Genomic DNA, 8,884 nt, shown 5'->3' on the forward strand with positions numbered 1-8,884 from the left:
AAAAAAAACACCTTACCTTCTGTCCTGGAACGAATACTAAGAATTGGTTCCAAGACAGAAGTGTGGTAAGGGCTCAGCAATTTGGATTAAGTGACTTGTCCAGGGTCACACAGCTAGGAAGATCTGAGATTACATTTGAACCCAGAACCTCCCATCTTCAGGACTGTCTATCCAATGAGCCACCTACCTGCCCCCAACTCTTGTTGCAAAAGTGTTTTCCCCTACTTACTAATTTCCTTTCTAATTTGAATGACTTGCTTCTATTTTTACAACCAAGTACCTACTATTTTAGACATTAGGGATATAAAATTGAAATTTTACATGATCCCTGCCCTTGAGGACATCCTAGTTTATTGAAAGAAGACCATGAGATTGAGTACAACACACATACACACACACAAAAGAAGATGGATTTCAAGATGAAATCTAATGGGGACACATATACTCCATCATAAAGAAGAGGAAATATAACCAAAGTATCCTAGGAAATTTTGAAGAAGACAACTGAACTTGCAGCTGAGGTCATTGTATATGAGGTCTTAGACATATGCTAATGTCAGGCTTCACCAGGCTTGAACCTTAAAAGAAACCAAAGAACCAACTTACATAAGTGCAATTAAGAGTCAAAGGAATTCTGTTTGAATCCCAGACAAGTCAATCTCTCTAGGCCTTAGTTTCCTCCCTTATGAAGTTAAAAAGTTTTATGATATGACCTTTAAAATTCCTTTTTATCTCTAGATTTATGATCCTGTGACCTTCAGACACTGTCCATTCTCAATTTGGAACTATGAGGGCTTTAAAAGACTGTCTGCCCTTTGATCCAGCCATACCACTGCTGGGTTTATATCCCAAAGAGATCATAGGGAGAAAGACTTGTGCAAAAATATTTATAGCTGTGCTCTTTGTGGTGACAAAAAATTTGGAAAATGAGGGAATGAATGTCCTTCGATTAGAGAATGGCTGAACAAATTGTGGTATCTGTTGGTGAAACAATACTATTGTGCTGAAAGGAATAATGAACTGGAGGAATTCCATGTGAACTGGAAAGACCTCCAGGAATTGAGGCAGAGTGAAAGGAGCAGAACCAGGAGGACATTAAAACAGAGATGGATACACTTTGGCACAATTGAATGTACTTCTCTACTAGCAGCAATGCAATGATCCAGGACAGTTCTGAGGGACTAATGAGAAAGAAGAACGTTATCCACACTCAGAAGAAGAACTGTGGGAGTAGAAACAAAGAAGAAAAACAACTGCTTGATCACATGGGTTGATGGGGGTATAATTGGGGATGCAGACTCTAAAGGATCAATTGGAATTGTGTGTTGGTTACAGGAAGGAAGTGGGAGGAGGGGAGAGAAAGAACATGAATCATGTAACCATGGAAAAATTTTCTTAATCAATGAAATAAAATTTTTAAAAATTAAAAATTTAAATTTAAATAAAGTATTTATAAATAATTATATTATTAATGATAATTATACATAATAAATAACTATATGATATGTGAAATTGAATAAATAAATAAAATTTTAAAATTCTACTTTAGGACAGCTGTAGTTTTTAGAAAATCTTCCTCTTTTCTACTTTAACCTATTGTTCCTAGTTCTACCCTCTTTGGCCTGTGGTTAAATCCCTCTTCCCCAAGGAAGTGGTTTAAGAACTTGAAAACGGGCAGCAAATCCCACCGTCACTCATCAAGCCTTTTCTTCTCTTTGCTAAACATCCCAAGTTCCTTCATCTGCTCCTAATGTGGCAAAAAATTGATGCTTCTCACCATCCCAATTTCTATTCTAGATAACTTCTTCTGCTTCTCAGTATGCTCCCTAAAATGTGGAGTCTAGAAATGAATTAAATTCCCAAGATGTGACTGAGTACACTAGACCTTATTACTTCCTTGTTCCTGGATACACTGCCTCCCTTAAAGTAGCCTATAATGAACACAACAGGCCCAATTACTGGAATAAAAGACTTCAACAAAGAATTCCTAAAAGTGGTAATCCCCTGGTATATATAACCATGATTTGATTTGCAAAATTCTAACTTCTGCCTAACTTTTACAGTGTCATAAATGTAAAACATGCCTAATTCTGGGTCTTAGAATTATTCCATTATCTGCCATGCAATGGAGGATTCTTCTATGTTAAATTATTTTCCCTTCGTAAAAGAAGACTAAAGTTTTAAAAGGCCCCCTTTATGGCTACACAGCACGTTGTGGGGAATGAGTTCAACTTCAAACATTTGCTTCCCAGACTCAACGTCCTTCCTAGCCCTGCCTTGGCTCCTAGGACCCTCTCACCCAGCAGAAATCCACACCGGGTTCATCGCCAGAGCTTGGTCAACCCCTATTATAAAACTGACAGATTTTTGGCGCTTCTCCACTCTTGAGTGAATAAGTAGGTCTGGTAAGGTTTATTATAGGAATAAAAAGAACTCTTGAAAGCTGACCCATTTGAATGGTTGAAATGTAAAGTAATACCCTCTCCCCTCCCCTTGGAGTCCACTCTCATTTAGGCAGTTGAAAATGTGAGCATTTTGAGCCCAAAGTTGTATCTTGGATGCCGTATATAAAATGCCTCTTCTATATGTTGTGACAGGAATGGAACATATAGGTTTCTCCTGAGAAGATTGCCGAGCTGGCTCATGCTGATTTAATTTGCCTATCTTACTGCCAGGAATAAAACCTCATGGATATGGCACTTAGTCAATGATTATTTGATATTTTATGTATTCAATGTGTCTTTGGAAAAAAATTTTTTTTTCAAAAAAAGATATTGGAAAAAATGGGTCCTTGAACATTACCTAGAAGAAACAGGAACACTCCTTTTCATTTGTAACTTCAAGAATGCCAACTTTTAAAGATTTTCTTATGGGCTGCAAGAGATCTGTGGTTACAGGACACCACATGGAAACGTGACAATTACTAGGTCCACAGACACAACCAAAATAAAACAAAGGAAGGCTCGTGGTTCTGACTATGGCATTCATAATTTGGGGTTGGCACCATCGGTCTGGAATAACTTTAACAAGTCAAGATCCTCTTGTTTTCTGTTTTTCTACCTTTAAAGGAAATGTATAATCCATCTCTTTAGCATATGTGTAACCTATTGTGTATTGCTTTTCTTATACTCCAGATGAAGAAGTTGTCTTGTCCTCCTCAAATTTATTCTATGTCCATTTTATAGTTGCTTCGTTGTACCTGTAGTGTAATACCCAAATTGAAGAAAAGCTCCTTGAGTATGGATTATTTTCATCCTGAATGTCAAGCACAGTACTTGTTGAATTGATTTAAACCCAATAACACTACCTAATATTATACTTATTTATGTACATCATCTGTTTTTTCCCAACCTTTCTCTAAGTAGATCATAAAAAGGTAGTGGCTGGTCCTTTTTAATCTTTGTATTCTTAGCTGCCCATACAATGCTTTACATAGGATGGGTATTTAATAAATTGATAATTTTTTTCTGAAGGAAAGACAGGGTCTATGAAAGGGCAAAGAAACATAAAAATATTAAATGGATTTTTTCTACTCAAAAATATGATTTCCAATTCCAAAACTTTTTAAACTAACAATGGAGGCACATCATTTAGCTAGCTATCTCTGTTGAACTTCTTGTCAGATGCCCCAAAGCTGAATGATTTTCCTCACATGAAAGATATCTTCCAGAGAAAGAACTGATAGCAAGAAAAAAGCAAGACATAGTGTTATATGTACATATATGTTTTTATCAAATGATACCTTGTTTAGTGCAAAACTTTTATATAATAAAATTAATTTTTTTAAGAAAAAAAGACATCCTCTAGAACAGACTTAAGAGAGACGACAAATCCCTTTTTAGAGGATGTTAATAAACTCAGTTTGGGATCTCTACCCTGGGGCTGAACTGTCCCAATTGGTGAGTGAATGTAAATTCAATTATCCCACTATACATCACTATCCGTAGATAAAGCTTCATGTCCCATGAAGGCATCCACCAATCCATCCATATGGTCATTTATCCTGCCACCACGTGAGTACTTTCTTCATTCCTCTCACTCCCTGACCTTCTCTGCCTCCCACAACTTTCCACCACTCATTATGGAAACAACAGTCAATTCAATACTGCTATTTCCTCTGGAAAATATATGACAATTGCCCTGTGGACACCATTCATATTCCCAGGAACTCCCTAAAATAAAATACTTCCCTTGCTACCACTCTTCAATATGTTTTTTCGCACCCATGAGATGTATGCTTCTTGAAGACAGGAACTGTTCTACTTTTGTGTCCTAGCACAGTGCTTGACACATAGTAGGTACTTAAAGGATGTTTTATATCCATGTTTTTTAAAATATTTTCTCACTTTGATCATGAGTAAACATAAACTAAGTCAATTAAGGTGGGCTGTCTTGTAGTCGAGGGAACAATAAGTCACTGGACCAGGAGCTTATTCTGAGCCCAGGTCTTATTTTAGTGACATGCTATTTTGCATTGGCAAGATGGCTGGCAATATAGGGCATATGGTGTGTGTACATTTCTCATGAGCCTTTAATAACCTGATCAACATTCTTATTATTCCTAAATGCTAACAGGAACCAATTATCAATGGACCTTTCTCACAGTCTTATAAATTGTTATTGAAATTTTGAAAAAATAATAACATCAGTCTCCACTAGTTCCTCTAAAATTTTCTCTTCTCTTTTCTCATATATACCCCTTTTCCAATTTCTCCTTTTCTTTAAACTGATGAAAGGGAAGTCAGAGGTTATCTGAAGTTAATAACCTTGGAGTTAGCTTCAGTTACTTCTTCCACATTCCTTTCCTTCTAATATTCCTGCCTATGCCCATGTATCCATTAGATTTCCCTGAGATGAGTCTTCTTCCCCAAGAATTTCTTGACTTGATCATAGGATCAAATATTTAGGGTTGGAAAAGCCCATCAAGTCCGTACCTCTCATTTTACAGAAGAGGAAACAAAGATTAATTAACTTGTCCTAAGTCATAAAGTAGTGAGTGTCTGAGGATTTGAATTCAGATCCTCTTTCCTCCAAGCCAATATTTAATATCTGTAGCTAATACTCCATGTAGCTATTGTTTTCTCCATCACCATTCCTTTCACTATCACTTCATTATTCATAGAAACCCAAAATTTAATTCCTCACTCTACCACCTCATTGTTGCATTCTTTAACGCTCTCCTTGCTCAGCTCAATTGGTCAAATAATGAGCCATATGCTTTCTTAAGATCTCCCTATTTTGAGAAGTGATCTTGGTGCTCCACTTTGCCTCGGGGCCTCTCCTCCCTTGTTGCCTGCCCTTCTGCCCACCTGACCTTCTCAGTTCCCCCCAGCTCATCCCCCTGGGGCCCCAGTGATCCAGAATCCTGCCTTCAATTAAGTTGCAGAGCTCTGATGGAGAGATATTTGAAGTTGATGTTGAAATTGCAAAACAGTCTGTAACTATCAAGACTATGTTGGAAGATCTGGGAATGGATAATGAAGGGGATGATGATCCAGTTCCTCTGCCAAATGTTAATGCAGCGATATCAAAAAAGGTAATTCAGTGGTGCACCCACCACAAGGATGATCCTCCTCCTGAGGATGATGAGAACAAAGAGAAGCAAACAGATAGTGTTGCTGTTTGGGACCAAGAATTCCTGAAAGTTGACCTAGGAACTCTTTTTGAACTTATTCTGGCTGCAAACTACTTAGACATTAAAGGTTTGCTTGATGTCACATGCAAGACTTACAAATATGATCAAGGGGAAGACTCCAGAAGAAAGTCACAAAACATTCAATATCAAGAATGTCTTTACTGAAGAGGAAGAAACCCAGGTAGGCAAAGAGAAGCACAAGTGTGAAGAAAAGTGAAGTTTTGTGCCTGCTGACACTGTAACACTGTAAGGATCGGGACAAATAACTAGTTGCACTGCTCTGTTCATAACTGTTAATATTAGACAAATGCAGCAGCAAAATCCATTGTATTAGCAGGGTATTGATTGTTCCCGTTGCATGTCTAATGTTTTTTGAGTCCAGAGTCTAATACTATAGCTGTTTAACCAGTATAATCAAAAGACTTTACTTTGGTCTGAATAAAACTGAAATTGTGTAGGTTCTTTATGGAAAGTGACACTTTTAGCTTTCTTTTTTATTTTGTAAAACAGTTTTATCCAGGTATTGTCCAGTTTTAAACTTTAGTTTTCTTGCTATCTGACTTGTCCTTTAAGGAATGTTGCCATTATAAATAAAACTACTTACAAAAGTTTTCTAAAATAGAAAAAAAAAGATCTGTATTTCCAAACATGCTTTTTCTAAAGTAAGATTATTTGTTTGTTTATTTGTTTATTTTTTAAACCCTTGTCTTCCATCTTGGAGTCAATACTGTGTATTGGGGCCAAGGCAGAAGAGTGGTAAGGGTAGGTAATGGGGGTCAAGTGACTTGCCCAGGGTCACACAACTGGGAAGTGTCTGAGGCCAGATTTGAAACTAGGACCTCCCATCTTAGGCCTGGCTCTCAATCCACTGAGCTGTACAGCTTCCCCCTAAAGTAAGTTTATTTAGATATATTATTTCCTCTTTTTTTTTTTTTTGCATTTTTTGTGCTTTGAAATTTTTATTTAATTAATTAATTTAAGATGTTTTCCATGGTTACATGATTCATGTTCTTTTCCTCCCACCGCCCTCCTGTAGCCAATGAGCAATTCCACTGGTTCATTGATCAAGACCCATCCCCATCAACCCATGTGATCAAGCAGTTGTTTCTCTTCTGTGTTTCTACTCCCACAGTTCTTTCTCTGGATGTGAATAGTTTTCTTTCTCATAAGTCCCTCAGATTTGCCCTGGATTATTGTATTGCTGCTAGTAGAGAAGTCCATTGCATTCAATTGTGCCACAGTATATCAGTCTCTGTGTATAAGGTTCTCCTGGTTCTGCTCCTTTCACTCTGCATCAATTCCTGGAGGTTGTTCCAGTTCACATATTTCTTCTTCTTTTAATCTAGAAAGTTTATTCTTTTGAAAGTATTCTTCCAGTTCACCTAAATTGTCAAATTTACTGGCATATAATTAGGCAAAATAACTGCTAATAATCATTTTAATTTCATCTTTAAGAATGGTTTATTTACCCTTTTCATTTTTAGTGCTAGTGATTTGATTTTCTTCTCTCTTAAAATCAAGTTAACTAATGGTTTTATCTATTTTATTGACTTTTTTCAAAAAAAACAATTCCTAGTTTTATTTATTAATTCAATGATTTTCCTAAATGTAATTTTATTCATCTTTAATTTCCAGGATTTTTAATCTATTCTTTTACTAGTTTTTAATTGTATGCATAATTCACTAATCTGTTCCTTATTATATTGTTGCAAATATTTATATGTACATATAATACATACTTTCCTCTAATTACTGCTTTTGCTACTCTTAAATCTTAATATGTTGTCTCATTATCATTCTCTTTAATAAAATTACTTATTTTTTCTATGACTTGTTTTTGAACCCACTAATTTATTTAGTTATTTAGTCTCCAATTCATTTTTAATCTGTGTTTCCATGGTTCTTTATTAAATGTAATTTTTGTTGCACTATGATCTGAAAAGGATGCATTTAATATTTCTGCTTTTGTGCATTAAACTATAGTTTTATGATGTAATAGTAATTTTATGGTCAATTTTTGTAAAGGTGCCATTTACCATTGAGAAAAAGGTATATCCCTTTCTATTCCCATTCAATTCTTTCCAGATGTCTTTCATATCTAGCTTAACTAAGATTCTATTCATCTCCTTGACTTTTTTCTTATTTATTTTTTTGGTTTGCAAAAGGGGATGATTATGGGGAAATCGAGCTCATTGGTTCTCAATCTTTTTTTGTGTTATGGGCACAGTTGGTTATTTTCCAAAACCAATGGACACCTCAAAACATTTTTAAATGCACAAAATCAAATTATGCAATTATAAAAGAAATCAAATATTAGGAAAAATATAGATAGACACAATTATTTTTCCATCCAAATTTGCAGACCCCTTGGGAATCCTTTAGCACAAGCTTATGAGACAATGTCATATAATGGAAGGGACACCAGATTTGGAATAAGAGACCCTCATTTGGATCTTGGTTAAGAGTCTTGCAAAGAAAGAGTCACATTTAGAATTAGAAATCCTGTTTACAATCCAGCTCTGTGATGTACTTCCTTAATATGTCCTAAGGGAAGTCACCTCCTTCCCCAGAACCACCCTTCCTATCTGTGAAATGAAGAGATTAAACTAAATTATCACTAAAGTCCTTTTCTAGTCCTAAATCTAGGATCCTATTATCCTATACTATTTGTACCACCTTGAGCAACTTAATTCACTACCTCTTTCTGGCCAGGGCTCCTGGACTATGAAGTGACAATTTGGACTAGGTGATTCCTAAGGGTTCCTCCAGCTCAAAATTCATAATCCTACAATGCAAACATCCCATGGAGTGATACTCTAAACGATCAGTACATATGTGTGTGCATCGTAATGAATAAAGCATCAGAGAGGAGGCTTTGACGAGCAATAGTGCCTACGGTGTGTGCTCAGGGAATGAGAAGAAAAGGAAATTGAAGACTGAGGGCAATCAGAAGAAAACCTTTCGAAGTTTGCCTTATTCAGGGCTTCTTAGTCTGGGCTCTGGGAATCTGAGGGAGATTTAGGCATCCATTTCATATACATTTAGATGTTATAGATACAGAGAGATACTATAGATTATGCATGGATCTCAGAGATGAACATAAATATGAACAGGTATGGATATGAATATATATGTATCGTGCTTATATATAAATACATGTGTTATGTATGCACACAGTAGGTCTAGTGTTTATATGTGTATGTAGATATAGTTATATAGTATATTATATAGATATAATATATGTGTACA

At 35.9% G+C, this 8,884-nt stretch overlaps 1 pseudogene; it reads left to right on the forward strand.

Annotated features, from left to right (window-relative positions):
* The first annotated feature begins 3,957 nt into the window (after window positions 1-3,957).
* Window positions 3,958-5,852, forward strand: LOC123252335 (annotated as a pseudogene).
* Window positions 5,853-8,884: the final 3,032 nt, after the last annotated feature.

This window comes from Gracilinanus agilis, chromosome 6 (genome assembly GCF_016433145.1).
Source record: "Gracilinanus agilis isolate LMUSP501 chromosome 6, AgileGrace, whole genome shotgun sequence".
In the NCBI taxonomy this organism is placed as follows: Eukaryota; Metazoa; Chordata; class Mammalia; order Didelphimorphia; family Didelphidae; genus Gracilinanus; species Gracilinanus agilis.